The sequence below is a fragment of the Neofelis nebulosa genome, chromosome 8 (genome assembly GCF_028018385.1).
Source record: "Neofelis nebulosa isolate mNeoNeb1 chromosome 8, mNeoNeb1.pri, whole genome shotgun sequence".
Classification (NCBI taxonomy): domain Eukaryota; kingdom Metazoa; phylum Chordata; class Mammalia; order Carnivora; family Felidae; genus Neofelis; species Neofelis nebulosa.
Window position 1 is genome coordinate 66146744 of NC_080789.1, and position 27825 is coordinate 66174568.

A 27825-nucleotide genomic window follows, 5' to 3' on the forward strand; every position below is an offset into this window, starting at 1 on the left:
CCCCAATGGGCTTATGGTCCCTGATTATTTCACCAAACCCTCTCCTGCCAAGATTAGCAACAACATGCAAATTTCTAAACGCAATGGTCAATGTTTAGTCTTCATCTTATTTACATATCTGCAATATTGGGGCACATCACACATAGTCTTATTTTGTCTAAACGTTACCCTCTCCAAAACATCTGCTCAATGAGAATAGAGATGTTTGTTTTGTTCACAGTTACCTCTCTAACACCACGAAAGAACAGTGTCTAGCACATGGTACCATATTTCACTGATTCAAAAATGCCTTTGCCCCCATATTTTAACATCTCTGAAATCCAAACACAACTAATGATATCTTTCAATTGTTATGTTTCTTCCAAGTACCTATGACACTACCAAATCAAAATAATCTTTAGTTAAAATCTCTGCTTGTTTTGTTTTTTTTTTGTTTTTTAATGTTTACTTATTTTGAAGGAGAGAAAGAGAGAGAGAAGGAGAGAGAATCCCAAGCAGGCTCTTCGCTGTCAGTGCAGAGCCCGATGCAGGCTCTGATCCATGAAATCATGATCCCTGAAATCATGACCTGAGCAGAAATCAAGAGTCAGATGCTTAACCAACTGAGCCACACAGGTGCCCTACTGCTTGAGTTTTTGTACCACTTGAGTATCTAGTGGAGTTCAGACTGAGAACCAGTTCAAACCCCCAAGAAAGGTTTTACCCCTCCTATACAATGCCAGGGTTGAGACATGCCTTCTGTCACTTGCTGTGTGGTGGGTTTATTTCTCATTTACATTCTCATGTAGTTTCCCAGCTTTATGTGGAGTCTCTTACAAACTACCCATCTTGGGCCTATTTCCTTTTTTCAGTAGTACATAAAATAGTGGTGCATCATACAACTGACAGTACCACAACAGCAATACAAACATATTATTTACAGAATATGTAATACTCTGTACCTAAATACAAAAAAAGTGTTAACTAAAAAAGCTAAAAGTGCCTCTGAGGAAAAGGATATAAAGGAGGAAAGGAACTTAAAAAAAAAAAAAATTTAGGGGGCACCTGGGTGGTTCAGTCAGTTAAGCATCCGACTCTTGATTTTGGCTTTGGTCATGATCTCACAGTTCATAAGTTCAAGCCTTGTGTCAGTCTCTGCACTGAAAGTGCAGAGCCTGCTTGGGATTCTCTCTCCCCCTCTCTGCCTCTCCCCTGCTCATGCTCACATTCTCTCTCTCTCTCAAAAAAAAATAAATAAATAAGATTAAAAACTTTAAAATACAAAATACAAACTGAACTAGTGATAGGAAGTTAGTGGTTGTCCGGAAGAAAGGAAAGTGGAGGAGAGCATGACAAAGGAAACAAGAAAACTTGTGGAGTGATAGGTATGTTCATTATCTTGACTCTGGTGATAGTTTCACAGCACGTGTCAAAACTACTGTAAATGCATTAGTTTATTCTATGTCGATTACACTTCAAACATAACACCTATTGTTATAAAGTTCATTTATAAAAAACAAGGCAGAGAGAGCCAAAGATTAGAAGTGTTGGCACTGTATACAATCACAAAGGATTAGTATCCAAATGTATTAAAAATACCTATCAGTCAGCTTAAAACAAAAACAAACAACTCAATTGAAAAATAAGCCATAGCAATTAACAAATAATACAGGAGAGGAAACTTATGAGACAATAAACAAACTGAAATATGCTCAAACTCATAACAATGGAGGAAATGCAAATTAAAACATAAAACAGTATGACACTCATAAGTTCAGCAAAAGTTACAAAGACTCAATAAAATCCAGGATTGGCATAGAGCAAAATGAATTCTTATATACTACTGAGGGGTGTATAAACTGAAACAACTTCTTTGGAAAACATTTTGATGACACCTAGAAAGCTGAACCTGCACAAACCTTAAGACCAGAAACTCTACTCTCACTCATTAGCATAAGAAAACATATAGAAAGTACACACTACATTATTTGTAATGGTTAAAAATTGATAAAAAGGGTAAAAATTATTGGCAACCTAAATGTTATTAACAGGTAAAAAAAATTTTTTAATGTACAGCCATATAACCAAACACAGAAAACTTAAATTAAGACTACAATAAGGAACAAGAATCAAAAACCATCCTGAGCAAGAAAAACAAATTGCCCAAAGATAAACACAATATGATGCTGCATTTATAAAGTTTAAAAATTAAAATATTGTTTTCTATTTATAAAATACTGTTTTAGGGGCGCCTGGGTGGCGCAGTCGGTTAAGCGTCCGACTTCAGCCAGGTCACGATCTCGCGGTCCGTGAGTTCGAGCCCCGCGTCAGGCTCTGGGCTGATGGCTCGGAGCCTGGAGCCTGTTTCCGATTCTGTGTCTCCCTCTCTCTCTGCCCCTCCCCCGTTCATGTTCTGTCTCTCTCTGTCCCAAAAATAAATTAAAAACGTTGAAAAAAAAATTAAAAAAAATAAATAAATAAAATAAAATACTGTTTTATAATTTAATACTGTTTTCTAAGAAGCCACAGATAAGACACATTGTCATCTGACAAACCACTAAGAAAAAGCTCTGCCAGTTAAACTATAATCGGTTGTAAAAACACATCACAAATGCAAAGATTAAATGGGGTGCTGGAGAAATATGCATCTTAGAACCAATGAAATACTCTTCTGTACAGTTTGTGTACATATACATAGTGAAAATTTTAAAAGCATGCAAGGGATTAATTGTCACTGAATATGTTACAGTGGCTACCGCTGGGGAAAGAAGGAGGGCAACGTAATTTCCATGTTTTCTTAAAAACAAAAAATCAGATGTCTAAATTGTGGTCTTTAAATACCACTTCTCAATAAAAGAAATAAGGGCTCCTTAGAGAAATGGCTGATTGTAGGTTTATAGAAGGAAATAAACAGATGAACCTGGGATATTTTCTTGTGTCTAAAAGCAAGAAACCTATAAACAACTATTGGAGACTTACTAAAAGAACACAGAGCCGACTTAAATGGGTCCCAGTACACCAAAATAGGACAATGTGAACACCAGTAAGAATAATGTCTATAGTGCCTGCAACACATTAAATACATAAAAATCCACTGACTCATAATCATACTCTAAAACAAAAAACTCCTTGGTCACTTTTGGACGTTAGTAGGGCACTAATTCATAGTTCATTACTCTAAACACTGATGAAGAAAAAGAACCAAAGCATTTATTTCACCTCTTCTGTATAAACCATATTTCAGAGTAATCAAAGAGTTAACAAAGGATAATTCTTCATTATAGAAGGATTCCAGCTCACAAACACAGAATAATAATAGCATCAGAAAATCACTATTTTGCAAGCCTTAATCAAAGAATGGATCTAGGCAAAAATCATCAGTGGCTGCAAAAACCATTAGATAAAAGGCTCATGGAAAACTTTTAGAAAAAGATGGATCATGTTGACAGAACCCAAAGCCACTGATCAAAAGGGAGAGGGAAGGATAGATGTTAGCAAGAATGGAAAAAATATTAATTGCTGAAGCTAGATGAGGATACATGGGAGTTCATTATATTCTTTCCACACATGTGTAATGTTGAAAATTTCCATAATAAAAAAAGTCAGTTTGAAAAAAAGATATTAAGCAAACTGCAATAATTAAGATGAGACAAAGCACTGAGGTGAGCACACAGATGTTTCTATATTATTCTCTATTTTTAATCTGTGCATTTGAAATACTTCACAGGAAGCAAGATTTAAAGTAAAACTAAAATACCAAACAATAAAAACAGAGTGGGGTGGAGAGAAGGAATGTGATTTAAAGCATTCTAAGGTTCTTGTATTGCTCAGGAAGGCAGAGATCACTGTGTATACATGTTAAAAATTGAAGGATTAATTGCTAAAGAGAAATACAATGTTCAACTTGAAAATAAATAAAAGAAAAACAGGATCTCTCTATATATGTGTAACAAGGCAAATAAGATGAAAAGTTTAAAAAAAAGTATAAACTAAAATGGCATACCTAAGTCTAAAAGTATCAGTAATCATACTAAATAAGATGAAACTTATCAAAAGATAGACTATCAAATTGTTTTCTTTTTAAATCCAACTATGTATAGGTTACCAACATATGCTTAAAGTAAAGTGAGCCAGAAAATTAAAAGGAAAATTAAAATATATGCTATACAAATATTAATCTAAAGAAATCTCAATATTATTAATATTAATATCAGACACAATAAGATTTAAAGAAACAAAACTCATTAACCACAGTCTTCAGGAGAGAGCCCACAGGATTCATCACAAGAAAACCCCTTATTTCTGGAGTAAGAAATCTCTCCCTGCCATGCACAGATATTTTAAAAGTGGGTCCAGGGCGCCTGGGTGGCTCAGTCGGTTGGGCATCTGACTCTTAATTTCAGCTCAGGTCATGATCTTGGTTCATGAGTTTGAGCCCTGCATTGGGCTCTGTGCTGACAGTGTGGAGCCTGTTGGGATTCTCTCTCTCCCTCTCTCTGCCCCCCCCCCAAATGCTCTCAAAAATAAACAAACTTTAAAAAATAATAACAAAAATAATAATAAAAAGTGGGTCCAAGTATTTGGAACAAAAATGTCCTTCCTGAGATCCTGCCATTTCCCACAACATGGATGAACTTAGAGGACATTATGCTAAGTGAAATAAGTCAGAAACAAACAAAACCCTGCATGATCTTACTTATACATGGAATCTAAAGAAGTCAAATACATAGAAGCAGGGGCACCTGGGTGGGTCAGTCAGTTAAGCATCCAATTTTGGCTCAGGTCATGATCTCAGAGGCTGTGAGTTTGAGCCCCACATTGGGCTCCACACTGACAGTGTGGAGCCTGCTTGGAACACTCTCTCTCTCTCTCTCTCTCTCTCTCTCTCTCTTTCTCTGTCCCTCTAACTTGTACTTTCTCTCAAAATAAATAAATTAACTTAAAAAAAATACATAGAACCAGAAAATAGAAGGTGGTTACCAAAAGCAGAAAAGTGGGGGAAATGGGACAGATGTTAGTCAAAGGGTACAAAGTTGCAGTAATACAGAATGAATAAGCTCAGAGATCTAATGTACAGCATGATGATTAGAGTTAATAACACCATACTGAATACCAGAAATTTGCCAAGAGAGATTCCAGGTACTCACATCACACACACACACACACACACACACACACACACACAACACACACACACACACAAGGTAATTATGTGAGAAAATATGTTAGTGACTGGTAATCATTTCACTGTCTATATGTATATCAAAACATCATGATGGGGGCGCCTGGATGGCTCAGTCAGTTAAGCACCCAACTCTGGATTACAGCTCAGGTCACAATCTCACAGTTCATGGGTTTAAGGCCTGCATCAGGCTCTGAGCTGACAGTGCAGAGCCTACTTGGGATTCTCTGTCTCCCTCTCTTTCAGCCTCTCTTTCTCTCTCAAAAATAAACATTAAAAAAGAAGAAATGTAGAAATTTAAAAAATCATGATGGACACCTTAAATGTACACAATTTTTATTTTTAAAATGAATTAAAAATTTTAAATCAGCATGATCTTCCCTAGGATCCAGAACTCCTTCCCCTTCCTTCCCTCCCAACACTCACACCCTCACCTCCAGAATCCGCCTGCTGTTTATCAGTCCTAACCTGTTCAGGTACTTTATCTCTGTTTATGCTGTCCATCAAAAGAAGCCCCAGACTTTCAGACCTCTCACCTCCCATATTCTAATCCCCACACAGTTGTACACATCCCCTGCTCTGTCCCCATGTGCCACACACCTCTCTACAAATTCTGAGACTCTTCCACTGTGCCCTACATTTTCAACTTCTACTCAACATTTGCCTCAACTTCTTATTCTAATTAAAAACTAGTTCTCCTCTGAGGCCATACTCCCTTTGCACCCCTTAAGTGGTGAAAGTTCTCCTTCCCACACCTTTCATACCACTGGACCTAGGAGTAAGGAAATTGCCCTCCTTGCTCCTCACTGATGCTTCCAAATCAGTCTCCTCTCTTCCCTACCTCCACTTTGAATATCATGTGAAAACTCTATTACCCATTACCTGGCTATCATGGTTAGTTTTATGTGTCAACTCAACTGGATCATGAGGTACCCAGATATCTGGGGTAAAGACCATACCTGGATGTGTCAGTGAGGGTGTTTTGGATGAGAATAGCATATGAAGTGGCAGACTGAGTTAAGCAGATGGCCCTCCCCAATGTGGATGGGTATGAATAAAAATGGTAGAGGAAGAGAGAATTCATTCTCTGTCTCTGCCTGTACTGAGTTGGACTACTGAGCTGAACTTCTATCAGTCTTCTGCCCTTGGACTGGAACTTACACCACGGTGTTCCTGGTTCTCAGGCCTTTAATCTTGTACTGGAATTTACACCACCAACTTTCCTGGGTCTCCAGCTTACAGACCTCAGATCATGGGACTTCTCAGCTCCCATAATTATGTGAGCCAATCCTTATAATAAATCTGATTCTAGATATATACAGATACAAATGTAGATATATAGATATAGATGAGAAAAAGAAAGATCCTACAAGTTATTTTTCTCTGGAGAACCCTAACACTGTGACTCTCCACAACACAGATCCTATCTTAAGTCTCAGTGATTTCACACAGATGATCTAATACTCCATCTCTCTGAATTCCTATTTCACATCTCTGAATCCCTTGATTCCAAGGATTTTGTCCTTCACCCATGCAGCCCAGGCATGATAACACCCCCATGATCTCAATTTTTATATCCTACTGTCTGACCACGACCTACTATTTTTATAGCTCTCTCACATACCCAAATTCCAACATCTTTTGATCTCAACGAGACCTTCAATTCATTGATTATATCATCTTTTCACCATCTTTCAGCCACTTCATGGCCTCCTTTCCTCCTCACCTGGTTTAAATTCTGTAATTTATTTATTATTTAAAAAAAAAATTTTTTTTAACGTTTATTTATTTTTGAGACAGAGAGAAACAGAGCATGAATGGGGGAGGGGCAGAGAGAGAGGGAGACACAGAATCTGAAACAGGCTCCAGGCTCTGAGCCATCAGCACAGAGCCCGACGCAGGGCTGGAACTCAGGGACCGCGAGATTGTGACCTGAGCTGAAGTTGGACGCTTAACCGACTGAGCCACCCAGGGGCCCCTAAATTCTGCAATTTAAACCAGTATATTATCATAACCACCCCCTTGCACATATGCTCTATTCCCTTGACCCTCTCATGTTTTATTCCACTATCTTGGTAAAAACCCATCCCTGGTTAAATTCACTCCAAACATAAACCCCTGCAGCTCAATGTGGCTGCAAGAACAAAAACATACTGACTAATCTCATTTTAAATTCATGACCACAAACCTCAAGAGGCCCTTAATGCCACCTGAAAATCTTACACTATTTCCCTGCTGTGGCCGGCCATTCTCCCACTCGCCTGAACATTTCACACCTTCCCCCCTCCACAAACCTCCATCATTTCCTTCATATCCTCTCAGCTGAGTACTTGATTCCCAATTCATTGAGAATATTAAAACAATCAGAAGAAAACTTCCACAAACACCTACCACCAAATCAATCCACCTACTTGATGCACAGGTCTGAGATATATTTTGAAGATAAAATCAGTAAGATTTGGATACAGATCTGATGTGAGGTATGAGGAAGAGAAAATCAAAGATGACTTCTAAGTCTTTGCTCAAATATTACTTTCTCAACAAGGCCCTCCCTAACTACCCTTCAGTGTCTGTCTGTCTGTCTGTCTGTCTCTCTCTCTCTCTCTCTCTCTCACACACACACACACAGTCACATGTTCATAAAGTGTCCCTATCTCCTTCCTTGTTTTTTATTTGGGTGGGTTTTTTTTAATACCAATCATCATCAACTGAAATACTAAACATTCTACTTCTTTGCTTAACATCTGCCTTCCCCTACTAATATATAAGCTACACGCAGGCAAGGATTTTTTACCTTAATTCACTCTTGTGTATCAGAGAGTAGACACTCAATAAAATTTTGTTAAAGAAACGAAATGTCTCTGGCATGAGCAAATGGATAAATAATGATGTCATCTACACAGAAAAAGAATACCTTTAGGGTGGGAAGAATCACAGTCTCTGTACAAAGAAGCTTGTAATCAATCTAGTGAGAGAAAGAATGAGACATACATTTCAACACATTAAGATTCTATAATTTGTTAAATCTGCAATAAAAGCAAAACTGAAGAATATTCTATGATTCCATTTTTATCAAAAGTATATGCTTTTATATGTACATACATACTTGCACAGACACACAGCAGATACATATATGTTTCTGCTCTACAGAAAAAATTCTGGAAGGGAAAATACCAAACTGTTAGCCTGTGAGGTAAAAAAGGTAATATGTATGGGGAATGAGACTGAAGAGGCAGCAAAGAGACTTCTGCTGTTCACTTTACATGTTTTACAACAGGCATATTACTTTTGTAATTTAAAGAAGAAGAGAAGGAAAACATGTTCTTCCCAAAAGGAAAAAATATATGTATTTTACAGAGGATTAATACCCAGTGTAAAAAACTTCCATAAAACAAAAGAAAAACAATTTAAAAATGGACAAAGTATATAAAAAGGCAATTGACCAAGAAATATAGTCAATGGGGACACCTGGGTGGCTCAGTCAGTTCAGTGTCAGACTCTTGGTTTTGGCTCTGGTCATGATCTCACAGTTTGTGGGTTCAAGCCCCACGTTGGGCTCTGCACTCACAGTGCAGAGACTGCTTCGGATTCTCTCTCTCTCCCTCTCTCTCTCTGTTCCTCCCCCCGCTGTCTCTCTCTCTCTCTCTCAAAATAAACAAACATTCTAAAAATTGTTTAAAAAAAAGAAATATAGTCAATGAAGATATACAACATATTCAGCCTTATGTTTAATCAGGGGAAAAAATGCTTTAATTCATCAGGTAACAGCCAATGGTGTATGTGCATAAGCTCATTATCTACTTTTGGTGGGAATATAAACTGGAAACTCTTATTTTAAAGTAATTTAGTGAGCAGGGACACCTGGGTGGCTCAGTTAGTTAAGCGTCTGACTTCAGCTCAGGTCATGATCTCACAGTTTGTGAGTTGGAGCCCCGCATCAGGCTCTGTGCTGACAGCTCAGAGTCTGGAGCCCATAGTCTCCCTTTCTCTCTGCCACTCCCCCACTTGCATTGTCTCTCTCTCTCTCTCAAAAATAAATAGACATGAAAAAAACTGAAAGTAATTTAGTGAGCGAAAAAGTAAAAAATGTTATAATCCAAAGAATAAATTCCATGAGTCCATAATGATGCAAATAAATTAAATAAATAAATGGGGAATAAAATACAAGTCTCCTTACAGAAAATTTCTAATTAATAAATGTAGGAATAATGAGAGAAATAGAAAATAACCATTAGAATGCCACAATAATAACTGGTATAGGAATGCTAAAATTAATAGGTGGAACTTTTATTTTTTTTTTAATGTTTTATTTATTTTTGAGACAGAGAGAGACATAGCATGAATGGGGGAGAGTCAGAGAGAGAAGAAGACACAGAATCTGAAGCAGGCTCCAGGCTCCACTCTGTTGAGTGTCTGACTCTTGATTGCGGTTCAGGTCATGATTTTGTGGTTCATGAGATCGAGCCACAGAGCCTGCTTGGGATTCTCTCTCTCTGCCCCTCCCCCTTCTTAAAAATAAGTAAATAAACTTAGGGGTGCCTGAGTGGCTCAGTCAGTTAAGTAAGTATATAGCTCTTGATTTCCGCTCAGGTCATGATCTTACAGTTCATGCCCCTTGTCAGGCTCTGTGTTGCTGGTGCAGAGCCTGCTTGGGATTCTCTCTCCCTCTCTCTCTCAAAATAAATAAATAAACTCAAAAAAAAAAAATCAGACAAACCTATATTTAGGGATGTTCTAAAAAATATCTGACCAGTACTCTTCAAAGAGTCAAGACAGTGAAAAAGACAAGAAAAAAACAGAAACTGTCACAGATTGCAAGACTCTAAAGACACATGCTGGCTAACTGTAACACGGGATCTTGGGTTGGATCCTGGAACTTTTTAGGACATTAGTGGAAAAACTGGGGAGATCCAAATAGTTATATAATTTAATACTATTGTACCAATAGTGGAAAAACTGGGGAGATCCAAATAGTTATATAATTTAATACTATTGTACCAATGTTAATTTCTTAGCGTTGATAAATGTACTGTGGTTATGAAAGATGTTAACATTAGGGAAAGCTGGGGGAAGAGTATATGGGAACTCTCTGTACTATCTTTACTCTTCTGCAAACCTAAAATTATTTCAAACTAAGAAGGTTTTTTTTTAAAAGCAGTTGGCATAATTCACCAGAACTTTTAGAAGAATATACCCTTTTATACCCTTTTACCCAGCATTTCACTTCCAGCAATCCAGAGAAACACTCACATAGGTCCAAAAAGAATTTTATAAAAAAGTGTTCACTGAAGCATTGTTAGAAAATTGCAAGGGATACACATACATATACACACACATACATGTATATATATCCATCAATTGAGAAATGATTACATAAAATGGCATATGCATATTATGGAATAAACACCATGAAGAATAAAATGGATCTGCACATAACAATGTGAAAAAAAAAATCTCCAAGATATATTAAGAAGAGTAAGTTACGGGGGCGCCTGGGTGGCTCAGTCGGTTAAGCGGCCGACTTCGGCTCAGGTCACAATCTCGCGGTCCGTGAGTTCGAGCCCCGCATCGGGCCCCTGTGCTGACAGCTCAGAGCCCGGAGCCTGTTTCAATTCTGTGTCTCCCTCTCTCTGACCCTCCCCCATTCATGCTCTGTCTCTCTCTGTCTCAAAAATAAATAAACGTTAAAAAAAAAAAAATTAAAAAAAAAAAAAAAAAAAAAAAGAAGAGTTACAGGGGCGCCTGGGTGGCTCAGTCAGTTAAGCGTCTGACTCTTAATTTCAGCTTAGGGCATGATCTTGCGGTTCCTGAGTTCGAGACCTATGTGGGGCTCCAAGCTGACAGTGCAGAGCCTGCTTGGGAATCTCTCTCTCCCTCCCTCCCTCTCTCTCTCTCTCTCTCTCTCTCTGTGTGTGTGTGTGTGTGTGTGTGTGTGTGTGTGTGTGTGTGTCTGCCCCTTCCCTATGCTTGTTTTACTTCTGTACTGTTTAATTTTGTTTAAAATTTAACAAAGCTTTAAAATTTTCATGTGCATTTTTTAAAGTACACTATGACAAGTGCTATTATGAAAAGTATGTAACAGATTTCAAAGCTCAAAAGGAGGGGTGTTTAGTCTGCCTGAGAGACTGCAGGAAGGAGAGTCACCAATGGATTTAGAAGGCATTCCAGGCAGAGTTTATGGAATGGGCAAAGGCACAGAAACATCACAAAAGGCAGGAGGGTTCAGAGCTGAAGCATATAGAACAAAAGCTTGGGAGTACAGGGGGAGAGTGACTTAGGAGGGATCTGAATAATCACCGGTCCCTGAAAGCCTACACTTCCCTTTGTTACCTTTCCCAAGAAAATAACCAAATTTAGACTTGCATACAGCTTTCAGTATATTCTGCTTAAAACTACTGCCCCACTCCAAATCATGACATAGTGAAATGAAATACTCCAAACCTGTCAGAGTATATTCATCAGTTCAAGATGGTACAATCCTGCCAGGAGGGTAATTCTAAACTAATTACTTTGATCTCCTATTCTCACCTATCTTCTTTTGACCAGCCCATAAAGCCATGTTACAATAAACATAAAAATAATGATAATACATCAACCACATACAGGTATCCCTTGCTTTCCGAAAGTTCACCTTACACCCCTTCACTTTTACAAAAGATCTACATTAGTACCTGTTTCCACTAACTGAAGGAAATCCAAAGAGGATTTTCACTTTCACAAAAAAGGCAAGGGGCACCTGGCTGGCTCAGTCAAAAGAGCATGCAACTCGTGACCTCGGGGGTCATGAGCTCGAGCCCCACATTGGGTGGTGCAGAGATTACTTAAATAAATAAACTTCTAAAAAAGGCAAAAAGCGAAAATAGCTTTCAGTATTTATTCTGCAGCAAGCTCTTATAGAAGCTGCGCACACCCCACACGCTGAGTGGTGCCCCCAAGCTCCCTCCCTGGGAACTACGCTCAGCATCTCAACATCAAAGTTGCAACAGCTTTGAACTGTGTCTGTGAGCATCTGTGCTTTATCTCAATTTATTTTGTGCATCCAATAGCAAGACGTGTCCTAAGGTAGCAGAAAAGCCTAAGAGGTTATTTTTTGGGTCTGGGAATGCTCAAAAAATTGTCCATATAAATTAATGGTAAACATTTCTTCACTTTATGCCATTTAGACTTACAAAAAGTTTCATAGCTCTACTTTCAGATACGTGGGGAAACCCATACCAGTAAATATAAAAAGAAGGTTTCCCTGACCCAGTTTTCAAAAAGTTTTGATTGCAGCATTTACAACAAATGTCTCATAATAGGGAAGAATGAAGAAAGATGATCTAAATCCCAGATATAACTAAATGGCACTACTACTTTGTAGTTCTTAGGAATAAATTAAACATTGATGATATTCTGATTCTTGCCAAAGACAAACTGATTTTTACATAAGTGTTTCTAATCTTAATTTGGGGACATCAATTAAAAGCAAAGTAACGACACTGACATAGTCAAAACTTTATTGACAACAAAGGTTTTGTTGCCTCTGCAGTCCTATTGCAAAAGCTAGGCAAAGTCCCCTTCCAATTAAGGCCCCAAGTAGCAAAAATACTTGTAACTATATTATTAGCTAAAAATATTTACTGAGGTGCATACTATGTGCACTCACTGAACTGTTTCATGCCCATTAAAATTCAATGATCAGAACTCAATAAAAAGACAATCCAATGAAAAACGGAGCAAAGGACTTGACAGTTCTCCAAAAGATACACAAATGATCAACAAGCAAATGAAAGGATGTTCAATATCAGTAGTCACTAAGGAAATTCAAATAAAATTCATAATAAGGTATCCTTTCACAGCTAAGATGGCTACGATAAAAGAAAAGAAAAGAAAAGAAAAGAAAAGAAAAGAAAAGAAAAGAAAAGAAAAGAAAAGAAAGAAAGGAAGATTGCAACTGTTGACAAAGATGCAGAGAACTGGATCCCTCAAACATTGCTGCTAGGAATGTAAAATGGTGCAGCCACTGGGCTGTACCTCAAAAAGTTGGACTTGTATGGCAGTTCCTCAAAAAGTTAATCATAAAAATTCTCTGTGACCCAGCAATTCCATTCTCCACTACAAACCCAAAACAACGGAAGACAGATATGCAAACACTGGTGTATGGATGTTCATAACAGCATTATTCACAACAGCCAAAAAGTGAGAATGACACAACTGTCCATCAACAGATAAAAGGATAAACAAAACATGATACATCCATACAATGGAACTGTATTCAGCTATAAAAAGGAGCAAAGCACTGATACATGCTACAACATGGATAAAACTCAAAAACATCATGCTAAGTAAAAGAAGTCAAACACAAAAGGTCATATATTACAGTATTCCACTTATTTGAAATACCCAGAATAGGTAAATTCATAGACACAGAAAGCCAATTGGTGGTTACCAATAGATACATCAAGGGGAGAATGAAGAGTGACTGCTTAATGGGTATGAGATCTCCTTTGGGGGTGATGTAAAAGTTCTGGAACTAGATAGAGTGATGGTTGTACAAAACTGTGAATCAGGGGCGCCTGGGTGGCGCAGTCGGTTAAGCGTCCGACTTCAGCCAGGTCACGATCTCGCGGTCCGTGAGTTCGAGCCCCGCATCAGGCTCTGGGCTGATGGCTCGGAGCCTGGAGCCTGTTTCCGATTCTATGTCTCCCTCTCTCTCTGCCCCTCCCCCGTTCATGCTCTGTCTCTCTCTGTCCCAAAAATAAATAAAAAAACATTGAAAAAAAAATTAAAAAAAAAAAAAACTGTGAATCTACTAAATACCATTGAGCTGTACACTTTACAGGGTTAATTTTATGTTATGTGAATTTCACCTAAAAAAATTTTAATAGTCATGACAACTCTGTGGTAGGAATTACTACTTCACCAATTTTGCAAATTCAGAAACACAGGCTCAGAGAAATTAAAAGATGACCAAGTCCACAGAAGCAGTAGGTACAGGAACAGAGATTCAACGTGGATTTGCGCACCAGACTTGCGATCTTTCTTTTTTTGATGTTGACAGAATAAAGCCCCTCTCCCCCAAAATTAATTTTATGCCCAGCTATCTATAATCCAGTATATTAGCAACTTCTATGTGATACAAGAGGTTTGCACTCTAACAGCTTCCCGATTTTAATTAAAAAATTAGAAGAAAAATAATACAGCACAGAAATATTATAAATATATTATCAGTATTAGCCTGATTATAATACTGATTATGATTATCAGTATTAGCCTGATTAGATTATAACTAACACCACTCAGTAGATCCACATTTCAGGCATCAAAAACTAAAGTTGCCAAGAGGTTTAATAATATATTTGAGGCTGGGGCACCTGGGTGGCTCAGTGGGCTGAGTGTCTGACTTTGGCTCAGGTCATGATCTCACAGTTCATGAGTTCAAGCCCCACATCAGGCTCTCTGCTGTCAGCCTGTCAGCACAGAGCCTGCTTCAGATCCTCTGTCCCTCTCTCTCTGCCCCTCCCCTACTTACACTCTACTCTTTCTCTCAAAAAATAAATAAGAATATTTTTTTAAAATAATATGCTTGGGGCTATTTCATAACAGAAATAATTAGCCAGTAGAGTGGAAGAATCATGTGTTCTCAGCTTTACTGCCAAATCAAAAATGTAATCACATAAAAACTGAACATAATTCTAATCTTACTTAAATGTTAAGATCTCAGGCAACAAGTAATCAGCATGAAGATACCAAATACACTCCATCTTAGGAGCTTTTTCTACCACTTCAGGTTAGATGCCTAAACAGATTTAGTAACCACTAATGTTGCGCTGTTTCCTATGCTCCCATATTACAGTAACATCACACAATAATATCTCGTAGTCTAACTTACAGGATCATAACATAATGGGCAGGCAGACAATGACAAACGTCAAATATCAACTTTTTAAAAACCAACATAAAATACAACATTTGTGTAGTGACAGAGATGAAAAAGATTACCCAACTAAGCCTTGTTTACAGCACTGTCAACCAGGAATTAGATAACCATCTCAAGAAACCTAGTGTGTACTGACCAGTAAGATGCAACAAAACATCAAGCTTGCATCTAAGCTATGGCTAATTTAGTCTGTGGTGGTTCTGTATCGTCTGCCATTCAAGTACAATACTTTAGTTTCCTGCAATTTCATCTTAGTTATAGATGTATTTGACTGTTTTCATCAAATGTGAGGGAGCTTCTCATGATGAGATGCTTATACTGAAGGCGTGTGCAGGATACGCAGGTAGGCAATGAAGGCAATTTACTCTAACGACCAAGAGGATGACCAAACAAAATAAGCAGAAGAGTCACTGCCACGACACATTAATGCACACTTCAAATCAACATAACAGAAGATAACCAGGAAGGGCCAGCAATGGGCTGATCACACCGACATGTAATCAGAGACAAAATGGGTAATTTAAAGACAAGTATTGCTCTACTACTGATGGCAGCCTTGAAACAACAGCAAATAATTTACTCCTGGACATATCACATGTACCCAAGAGAGGATCCTCAAGACTGCAACTTGTACACATTGGTCTTTCTAGTCTTTTACAGGTCAACAGGAAGTAATATCATTGGGCAGCATCTTCACTTACCTACCATGACTCCTCTAAACCATATAACGGGGGTGCCTGGGTGGCTCGGTCAGTTGGGCATCTGACTCCTGACTTTGGTTCAGGTCATGGTCTCACGGTTTGTGGTTCGAGCCCTGCATTGGGCTCCACACTGATAGTGCAGAGCCTGATTGAGATTCTCTATTTACTCCCCAAATAAATTATAAAATGTCCTCATCACAAATTTCCTTCTCCTCAGGCCCAATATCCTTTAGCCAATTTTAAAGAACACACACACATTCCACACTAGTAATCATGTTATTTTGCTAATTAAGTCATATAAAAAAAAAAAAAATCCTCCATCTTACCAGCAATCCAAGGTTGTTACGTAGGGTTTGAACTAGTAAGAATCACGATGTAACCCCTAGCCACAAATTAGTCATAGGACAATGACTGTAGAAGTTGCCTTTAAGCTAATGGCTATATCCTCAAATCCTGCAGAATCTGTGTACCACCACGGTAGATTTGAACATGGCGAACAAAATGCTGGCTTCTAACCAAATCTTAATATCCAGTAACCTAAAGATAAGGTGTTTACAACTTTAAATTTTTAGAAATACAGGTGACCCTTGAACAACACAGGTTTGAACTACATGTGCCCACTTATACATGGATTTTTTTTGATACAATACAGTACTGAAAGAATATTTTTTCTTCCTTATGGTCTTAATATTTTCTTTTCTCTAGCTACTTTACCATAAGAATACAATATATAATACATAGTTAAGTGTCTGGGAAGTCCAAAGTTATATACAAATTTTCCACCGCACAGGGGTCAGTGCCCCTAACTCCTCCTACATTGTTCAAGGGTCAACTGTATTTCAGAACCAACAGACCGCTTCTTTTTATTTTTTTAATTTTTTTTTTAATGTTGATTCATTTTTTTTGAGGGGGGGAGGGGCAGAGAGAGAGGGAGACACAGAATTTGAAGCAGGCTCCATGCTCTGAACTGTCAGCACAGAGCCTGATGCAGGGCTCGAACTCAAGATCATGACCTGGCCGAAGTCAGACACTTAACCAACTGAGCCACGCGGGTGCCCCACAACAGACCGCTTCTAAGTAAGTGTGGGCTCTTTTGTGAAGCTCCCAGAAAATGGCATAGGAGCCTAAAGTCCCTTTGTAAACAATACTCTCAAGAAGCAAGACGCAGGGATAATTAACCCCCTTGTGACATTTAGAAAAAATGAAATGGGAGGCTAGACCCATCCCTAAGAGAGAGTTCACTATCAGTCTGCAGCTATTTCAACTATATTTGGTACTATGTGAGAACTCAAAGAGAGAGAGAGAGACGGAGAAAAAAAATGACTTGAGCCAATTTTACTTCCTACATTACAGCTACCTTCTTGAAATATTTAAAGCATATAGCAGGCACTCAAACTTTTTTCAATGAATGAAGGGATGAACAAGTTAAACAGTAACCAGCAGCATGTAAAACATCTTTAGATGAAAAAAGCACCCCGGATTTCAAAGGCAGCGAAGAGAACTGAAAATGCTCTATACTACTGACCCATTTTTCAAACACACGTATAGATAATGGGTTTTTTAAATATTTTTTAAGTTTATTTATTTTGAGAGCGAGAATATGGGGGAAGGGCAGAGAGAGAGGAAGAGTGAGAATCCCAGGCAGGCTCCATCTAACAGCATGGGGCTCAATCTCACTGAGAGATGACTTGAGCCAAAATCAAGAGTAGGATGCTTAACTGACTGAGCCACCCACACACCCCACAGATAATGTTTTTAAGCGATTATCTACATTTACAGGTATGACTGGAAAGATCTATATATATATAACAAATGGTTCCTTCCACATTGGATATATTTCACACTTTACAACAGATATTCCCATTTTCCTCATCAGCTGAACTGTCTGAAAGATTTTCAAAAGTACTTTTATTGCTAAGTTGAAATGTATTTGAATGTGCTTGCCAGATGTCATGATACATAAACATAAATAGGCAGAAGCTAAGAGAGAGCCGTGACAACTAGGTAAATCATTTCCTTTTGAATCATTTCCAGTACAAGTGTCCTACAAACAGTATAGAAAAAGTCAACAGAGAAAACATCATCCTTCAAACATAAGGCCAAGTGCTACCTTCGGGTGAACACAAATAAAATCACCATTTAAAAGTAATAACACTTCCTCAAAAAATGAAAGAGAGAATTACCATACGACCCAGAAATCCCACTTCTAGCATATACCCAAAAGAACTGAAAGCAAGGACTGGAACAGATACTTGCACACCAATGTTCCTAGCGGCACTTTTTGCAACAGCCAAAAGGTGGAAATGACCTAAGTGTCTAAACGGATAAACGAAATGTGGTACACACATACAATGGAATATTATTCAGTCCTAAAAAGGCATGAAATTCTGACACAAGCTCAAACGTTGATGAAACTTGAAGACATCGTGCTGAGTGAAATAAGCCAGACATAGATGGACAAACACTATTATTCTACTACTTCTACTTGTATGAGACCCCTAGAGTAGTCCTATTCATAGAGACAGAAAGGGGAATGGCTGAGGGAAGAGAGGAATGGGAGTTGTTTGATAGGTACAAAGTTTCAGTTTGGGAAGATGAAAATGTTCTGAAGATGGATGGTTGTGACGGCTGCATAACAATGTAAGTGTACTTTATGCCACTGACCCATACACTTTAAATGGTTTAAGTGTAAATCTTACATAATCCATATTTTACCACAACTTTTTAAAGTAACTGAGCAAGAATGATGGTCACAGTTTTGTGTCAAAAACATCAAGAAAAGTGGTAAGAGTCTGTAACAAGCATGCTTTACTGTCATCCTCCACAGCCTAGATAACTTACCTGAAAGTCAAGACCTCGGAATAGGAGGGATGGACACACCATTTTCATGTTGCTACACATTTACACTAAGCAGCTGAGGAAGCTGAATTATATTCTACAGGAGATCGTTTACTAAATAATGAGTGGGCTCTCCTTCCCAACAATTAAATCAGAAAAAAAATCAAGCTCTTCCTTCTAGTCTCCAATGGAAGTAACAAGAATGAAATAATCAGTTGTACTCTTAACAAGAAGCACAGCGGATCCTAAAGAGTGACTTTAATTCCCACGTTTAATTTTGGAACCACTACAATAGGAAACAGCAAGCAGCAATGATGATGATGATGATGATGATGATGATGATAATAATAATAATAATAATATCTTCCTTTACTGCTTTTATTAAGTGACTTTGTACACTAACCCTTCTCAGCCTCATCTCAAAAACAGGGATAATGTTTACATCTGCCTTATAAGGGTTGTTTGAAGATCTTATGAAGTAATATACATAAAACACTGAGTTCAGTGCCAAGAATACATATATGTTCAACCCTCCCCTCCTGCCATTCACTAGTATCTGTAGCCCTTTGCCACTCCTGGATCAGTCCCCAGGGGCTATGCTGATGTTTTTGGCCAGCAACCTATGGCTCCTCCCTCAGGACCCAGCTGTTTCTCTCAGTTCTACTTGTTTCACTCCTGGTTTCTAAGAGGATCCTGTCTATATTTAGAGATAATGCCAGTACCAACTGTGGACTCAACAGGTGCTTGGGAGGGCACTTGAGCTCTCCACAATTTTCAATTGTTTTCCAAAGTTAATTGGTTCTGACTCCACAACTGGTTGTGTTGACTTCTACAAGGAAGAGCGCCACCTAGGCACAGTACTTCAGCAGTACACTAGACTAAACAAAATAATAAGCCTGTTCACAGGTCAAACCCTTAGCAAGATGTGCTTTAACAGGACCCCAGAAGACTTGTTAATTCACAAGAGCAATAAACATTTATAAAGTCTACAGATATAGCCCACTAACCCAATCTTCATCTAAATCACCATTATCATATCAAACCCAAGATTCAACCAATTCATGCTGCTTGTACTACAACCAAGATTAGGAGGAGGAAGACAGGCAAGTAGAACCAGACAGCAAAGATTCTAAAGAAGGCATCCAACAGAGCCCAGTGTGAATGCAGCTTTATTTACTACCTCTGTGACCATAGCAAGTTATTTAACCTCTTAATTATAACACAGGAAATAACTGTGAGGATTCAATTAAATGAGATAATAATGCATGCATAACAAACTTAGCACCTTGCCTCATCTACTGTAAGAGGTCAATAAAAAGCCACATTATCACTAATGAAGACACTCCTTGCTTTATTCAGTTTTTGTAAGATATAAGAAAAGTGACAACTGAGGTCATTATTTTGGACCTTTATAAACTAGTCTAATGCTACTATCCAAGACCTAGCTGAGAAATATAAACAGATAAATTCCCAGAAATCTTAGGTGAGTCAGCAAAACTTAATACCCAACAAATAAAAAGATTAACATCAACTATTTATGAACACATAATGGTAATACAATTTCAAAATCAGCAATCTTGTATCTAGAACCATTCAATATTTGGTCTGGAAATCCAAGTATTAAGGAAATGCCAAGATAATGACCCAGAAATACTTTCCCACAGTATTTTCAAATCACCTTAATTCAAACTGGAAGGTAAAAGGCAGCCTGATAATTTGAAATCAGCATCAAGAATTTCTTGAGGCAGAACCCAAACTCTCCCAAGAGCATAAATCCAGTAGCAGATGGTATATGAACATTTCTCAGTGAGAAACTGCAATTCTAACAAAGTATAGATAACTTTGATTTTATCAATGCTATTCATCACCTTTGGGTCTAAATGAAAACAAACTCTTGGTTCTCTTCCCCCCAAACACCTGAACTCTGCATTATCACTGACCTAATTCAGAGCAAGATGCTTATTTTTGGTGATATGTTCTCCTCTGCTTCATTAACCACAGGTAAATTACACACAGTAACCTGATGAACATAAGAGAAATAAATATTACAGGGATGGTTCACCGATGAAATTGACCATAAATAACCAAATTATTAAAAGAATAGCTTGTACTCAGCAGAGGGACATGCCTGAGAAAGACCCACCTTCCAAAAGAACCCAATCATCCTGGATGAATTAGGAGAAAGATGCCACTCTAGTCCACCTACCCTGTACTCTCAAACAAGATCTACCCTTCCACTTTAAATCAAGCCCAAACCACATCTATTTTATTTCTCTGCCACCCTTTGCCTTATTTTCCATTCCGCCCCCCCCATTCCTTTCTATCTTTTTTCAAATCCCACTTTGCCCCCAAATCCTGAGGACCTCGGACACCCACGCAAATGACCTTACGCATACCCACTGCATTCCCAATTCATTGTACTTCTCAACCCAAACGACCCATTCTTTCATTCTTTTCGATCCCTCGTTGTTTCTTAAAATCCAATACCCCACACACGCTCACACCAGAGTCCCCCCTTACTCCATTGTTTCCCTGGCCTGTGCTCTGGAAACCCCCCAACTCGGACCCGTGTGCTTCGGCCTGCCCCACTGACCCCAGAAGGCTTTCACCATCTGGGCACTCCGGGTCCCAAAGGGCTCACGTCCCCCTCCTGTCCATACCCCAACCCCCAACAACCACCCCCTCCGCCGTGCCCTCCCTCGAGCCCGCTCTCTGCACTTCTGTGCCCCCCTTTACACCCCACCAACCCCTCCACCCAGCACCCTCAGCCTCACCTACCCGGGGACCCCGCAGATGCCGCGTCCCCCCCAGTTCCGGGCTCTGCGTCCCGGACGCTCCGAGGTCTGAGAAGAGGAAAGGAGCTCCTCCGCCTCCTTCTCCTCCTCTTCTAGAGCGGCCGCCGTCGCCGCCTCGCTCCTCCCCCAGCTCTCCCAGAGCCGGACGCCGCCCCGCCCCCACCGCCCCTTTCCCGGCTTCGGCCGGGCGGCGGGCTGGGGATCGCAGCCGCGGCTGGGGGCCGGAGTGCCAGCGGATCCACACCGACCTCGCCGGGGCTCGCGCTGTTCGCCCCGCCCCGGAGCCCGCTCGGGCGCGTGCGCGCCAGCCAGCCAGCGCACAGGCGCGTGCTCGCGCCGGCGCGAACCCAACGCGCCGAGCTCGAGGCCGTTGCAGCCACCTGGCGCGCGAAGGCCGGGCGGGAGGCGGCCCGCGCGCCAGGGATCTGCGAGTGGAGAGGCGCCGGGCGGGAGGCGGGCTCCAGTCCGTCGGGTTACCGCTCCTCTCGAGACCCAAACCCTCGCGCCTCGCACCGCCCGCCGGGTCGCGCGCCTCAGTTGAGGGTGCTCGGGCGTCGCCGGGAACTGGGAATAACGAGGAAGGGTAGGGATTGGAGGAGTGGGTCGGCAACAAACTAGATGAAAGTGGGGAGGGGTAGTACTAGAGCATGTGCCCACGTGCAGAACAGCTCAGGCCCACAAAGAGCCGGGCGGCGTGGGGAGGGGGGTAACAGCGCGCTCTGGGAGTGAAGGGCCGGAGCTGGAACTGCCGGAAAGAGCCGAAACTCCCCCGGAGATTGCCGAAGGCGGGCGCATCGAGAGGAACCTTACGAGGAGCTTTATTATCTAGGTTCCCGCGGGGACGCGCGCTCTCGGGCTGCCTTGCCTTTCGCAGCTCACGACTCCGCCCCATGGCCTTCCAGCGCCTTCTCCTTTGCCTGCTTCCCGACCCAAGTTTGACTCCAAAAGGCCGTTTCAGAGTCCCCGACCTCAGGCAACTCCCGGACGTCCGGACTTCGCGGCCGCTCAGCTTCCTGGGAGTCCGTAGAGGCTGGTGCGGGATCGAGGGAAGGATAACCTCTGGACTTGAAGGTTCTCTACCACGTATGCCAGACGCTGCCCAAGCCCATTTCTGAGTCGGATCTCTGGTTTGCTCAGCCGTCTACATTCTTCCATGCGGCTGTGGTCAGGCCGCCAGTGAATCTTTCTGTTAAATATCCTTCTGACTTCATGATCAGATTCCCAACCTCCCCAGGGCCAGAACCGTCTGTAGTATTTGTGCAACCTTCTACCCAGTGTCCTGAAAGTGTGAAGTACTCACCCCACCGTCAACTGGTCGGTGGTCGATTAGGAGCGGCCAGAGGCTGGGGATTTAGGCAGCATTGAAAAGATTAATCAGGATCTGTCCCCATGTTCTTAGCTTTAGAGGCCAAAGGTTAAGGAACTCTGGACAAGCATCAGCGACAAACCTGGAAGTGTATATGAGTATGTATAGCTAGACACCACAGGCACAGGTTTGTTTTCCAGATGTTCGTTACTGCAGTCGCAGTACCTGCAATGAAGTAGTGTATGTAGTAGATCTCAGATAGCCAGATCTCAGATACCCAGAAGTTATCTCGTCCTTTGTGTTTAACTTTGCACGAGGTTGGAGGGTCAAAAATACCCCGCAGCCCACTGACCCCTGGCTAATAAAGCCTGGTCTAATCCAATCGTATCACTTACAGATCTAAATAAGCAAAAGACTAGGTCACCCAGCTAGCAAGGGCATCATACATAGGTTGCTTACTATTGCATCTTTTCTCAAAATATTCAAATAGAAGCAAACTTTCCAAATATCTGCTTTCTTTTCATTCACTAAATTGAAATAAGTACCCAATGAGTGGTAAGCATTGTTCTAGGTTTTGGGTCACTTACAAAGAAGAATAAAAGCAAGATTATCCCCAAGAAGAGTATCCTATTGTAAAGGAGGATAAAAGCTATTAAATAATTAACTTTATAATAGCATGTGAAAAGTGTCGAAACAAAAAGTACAAAGTGTTGTAGGAACACAGGAATGAGTGACTAATTCTTCCATAACGTCCCTTCCTTCCCATACATAGTAGAAATGGAATGCTATGACCTTGCTTAATGGGAAACTTCATGCTGCTGAAGAATGGTACTGGAACCAAGAGAATCCAAGGTCCCTTCCATAATGACAGATTTCACCTACCAAAAGTTGCCTAGAAAACTCTTCATTAGGGGTGCCTGGGTGGCTCAGTCGGTTAAGCGGCCGACTTCGGCTCAGGTCATGATTTCGCGGTCCGTGAGTTCGAGCCCCGCGTCGGGCTCTGTGCTGACAGCTCAGAGCCTGGAGCCTGTTTCAGATTCTGTGTCTCCCTCTCTCTGACCCTCCCCCGTTCATGTTCTGTCTCTCTCTGTCTCAAAAATAAATAAACATTAAAAAAAAATTTTTTTTAATAAAAAAGAAAACTCTTCGTTATAGGGCCCCTTGCTGCAGAACCAATATTGTTTCTTTGGGAGGAAAATAAAGTCTACTTTTGGAAATCTCACAGTGTTAGGAAAGACATCTGATGGCTCTCCCAAGATAGCCAGTGGTTTAATGGGAGACAGTTTTTATATGCGGATATTCCATATGTAGATATGTAGAAGGGAGGTGAGTTAAGGAGCATGCATAGGCCCAATCTATGAGAGCTGTCAAAGCATCACTGGAAATCTAACAATGTGAAGAATATCATATTTAACAGATCTCTAAGAGAGAGTTCTGAGTATAGTTTAAAGTGTGGTTGAAAGTGTGGGTCACATAGAGCATACAACTTGCTAAGTGGAGTTTGCAAGAGGGGTACTGTAACTCATGGCCCACTTTCACCCTTTCTCCATGCCACATTCTATCTCTCCAAACAGACATTGAATAAATGTTTCAAAAATATCTTTTGGACCTGAATTATAAAGATTAATTTTATCTTGGTTCTTTACATATATGTTTTCTATTGTGTATGCATAATAAAACAAAATGATCATCGACTGCTTTGAAATAATTGCAAAACTCCATGCTGTCAGTGCAGAGCCTGCTTGGGACTCTCTCCCTCTCTCTAAAAACAAACTTTTTAAAAAAGGAAAGAATTGCAAATTGTTTAAAGTCCATCCGTAAATTATACTGGAGGTACTGGAGGACAAGAAATGCTGTAATAAATTCGACATATAATACTTGTGACATACTCTGAAGAAAACACAAAAACAACCAAATTTCTGAAATGATTAGAGTGACTGCTAAGGATTGCAAAAGATCATTTTGAAACAACATCCATATGTCTCAGTTCAGCCTTCAGGGAATTAATTTATCCCAGGTTACCTAATGATCAAGTGGCAAAATTAGAACTAAGGATAAGTCATGACATAATCTTCATCTTGACAGATATATTTTGCAGATGTTAAAAAGACCTAATTTGACATGTTTTCAAATAGATCCTGGAAATCAAAATTTTTCTTATGTTTGTTTGAGTTGATATTTTGTATCTGAAGTGATTGTCAGATTCCATATTTTTATTAGGAAAAAAAAAGAGGCTGAATTTAGTCTGAGAAACAAAAATTTTCCTCATGATCTTGGAGACTTGATAATTAATGACTGTAATTAACATGATTTTCTTAGAAGTCTCTGCTAACTAAAGTTGAAACTACAAACCACTATAGGCAAGAAGACCACCAGAGAATGTCTCATAAGGTGTACTTTTCTGTTTGATTGCCCCACCTCTAGTACCTAATAAGAGTATTCATGTGGGCAGACCAAACTTTGTGTCTTAGAAAATTAGCATCATGGAGTGCTAACTAGACCTGAAAAAACTATTCCAGTTGCAAATAAGTTTGGGAAACACTGGGTAAGATAAAGTTAAGCTAGTTTCTTTACATCCCAGAGCATTTAATTTGGTAATGTGCTTTGTTAACAATCAAATGAATGCACTATATAGTATGCAGCTTTCCCCCAAGGAAGCTTCTTTCCCTAAGAGAGTTCTGCATGGGATTCATGTTTCTTTGAACATTCATTTTCTAAAGTTCTATTAAATGGGTTTGATTAGGTCAGCATTTCCCATTTTACAGATAACAAAACTGAGGTACAAAGACAGGAGTAACATAGCCAATTGTATATCAGATGTTTATAGGCTCAGTCGGTTGAGCTTCTGACTTCGGCTCAGGTCATGATCTCACACTCTGTGAGTTTGAGCCCGCATCGGGCTCTGTGCTGACAGCTCAGAGCCTGGAGCTGCTTCGGATTCTGTGTCTCCCTCTCTCTCTGCCCCTCCCCCGTTCATGCTTTGTCTCAAAAATGAATAAACATTAAAAAAAAAAGAGTGGCATCCATTAGGAACTAAGCCAGCCAGGTGCCGTGAATTTGCCCTTTAGTGACTTTGTTTCTATACGTAAGACTAATCAATAACTAATACTGCTTTACTATAAGTTTATTAATGGAATTTCAGCATGCTCTTTCATTTATACAGCGTGTCACCATTTTTTTAAGTTTATTTATTTATTTTGAGAGAGAGGGAGAGGAAGAGGGAGAGAGAATCCCAAGAAGGCTCCACAGTCAGTGCAGAACCCTATGTAGGGCTCAAATTCACGGACTGTGAGATCATGACCTGAGCTGAAGTCAGATGCTTAACTGACTGAGCCACCCAGGTATCCCAGTCTGTCACCATTTTTTAAAATTAATAATGACTAACCTCTGCAAAATGTCTTATTGTTTATAAAGCGCTCTCAACACATGGTCTCATTTGATTGTCTCAACATCCCTGTGATTCAGGCATCATTATTCCCATGTAACAAATGAGAAAACTGAGGCTTTAAATTAAGTAACATGTCTGTTGTTTGCATTGTTAAATATCCTGTTATTTGCATGGGGAGAAGACAGTCGCTGCCCTCAAGGGGCTTTGGTATAGGTAAAGAGACAAGACTCACAAACATGAGACAGAGAATGATTATGTAGCAACATGTAGGAAAATGTTTGATAGAATAGTCCAAACTTCACAAGAATACTGAAGGAATTCAAGGGGGAAAGATTACTGGAGATGGAATTAATCAGTGAAGGTATCATTTAGGGATAAACCTTAAGCTGGATCGTAAAAGAAGAGTAGAGATTTGGATTAGGAGAGAGGAAAAAGAATTATAGGCAAGAAGAGTGACATCAGCAAAGGCATGAACATGAGAACAGGAAACACACTGATGGAAAAGAATTAGAGTTGGAAGGGAGATGGGTCTAAAATGATCAGTCTTTTGGCTGTGCAAGAAAAGTCAACTGCTGAGAGGCCATGGGTTTCCAGTCACTGAATATAAATAATATGACACCATGTGCCCAGATGGAACAGCTATTTGCTTTCCAATCCAAAAGCAGTAAATTTACACTCTCTGCCATGGACCCCAGGAGTGAAAAGGAGAAAGTATCAACAGAAGCCAAGTCCAAACTGGTGGTTATGGGTATATTTCCCCCATATCCTTCCTATTCCTTTCTTTATACTAATTCATCTGAAAGGTGAATGACCTATTGATGCTAGGAAAAATGCCCCTTCAGGTGGTGCTCACAAAGCCAGGCTCTCATGCTAAGTCAGTCACTGCCCAGCAGATGATCAACATTCCCCACAACATTTCCCAGTCCAAAAATGGGACTAAGGTATGGCACAGAATGGATTTAAAATGATTCTAACTTTCCCATACTGAGGACTGTTGAGACTTGTCAGTGAGGTTTAAACCAAGAAAATTGAAGGTCATACTTAAAGTTATAATAGTTTGCAAATAAGCAGATGGGCTAATGGAAAGGGTGGATGACAGGTGGGGAGAAGGAAAACAATTGGGAAGAAAAGAAAAATGAGAATAAAGAAAGAAACAAATTGGGGCACCTGCGTGGCTCAGTTGGTTGAACGACCGACTTCAGCTCAGGTCATGATCTCACAGTTTGTGAGTTCAAGCCCTGCATCAGGCTCACTGCTATCAGAGCAGAACCTGCTTTGGATCCTCTGTCTCCCTCGATCTCTGCCCCTCCCCCACTCACAGGCGCACCCATTCTCTATCTCAAAAGTAAATAAAACATTAAAAAAATTGAGCAACAAATTACTGAAATGAAATCTCATGCAGCAGAATCCTACGTAAATTTTTCACTTTTGTTGTTCAAAACCCACCTTAACAAAACAAATGAATAAAACCAGGTAGTTGAACATATTTCAATCTTTTACGGTGACCAAGAGAAAGATGGCAAGGAACATGAAGAGAAACCAAAAAATCAGCTTCTCAGGGTGTGAACATCAAAAGCCAAACCAGTGGCATGAAACATGTGTTCAAGCAAAGCTCTCGCATGAGACAGACTGCCTCAGAGTCCCCCAGGAGATCAAATGACATCTAGGAAACACGTTTCATTTAGAGATTGCCCTGAATAACACCCAGATCCAACTT

General features: G+C 40.0%; 1 protein-coding gene across 2 annotated transcripts in view; it reads right to left on the reverse strand.

The window, feature by feature from the left end:
* Positions 1-21687, reverse strand: part of SPATS2 (spermatogenesis associated serine rich 2) — a 151218-nt gene extending 129531 nt beyond the window's left edge. The window contains exons 1-2 of one of the 2 annotated variants that reach the window (XM_058742896.1): positions 21398-21687; positions 20560-20639 (exon numbers count right to left, since the gene is read on the reverse strand). The gene's annotated coding sequence lies outside the window, so the exon portion shown is untranslated. The remainder of the gene's footprint in view (positions 1-20559; positions 20640-21397) is intronic. The other variant, XM_058742895.1, reaches the window with a different exon arrangement.
* Between the last annotated feature and the right edge of the window lie 6138 nt (positions 21688-27825).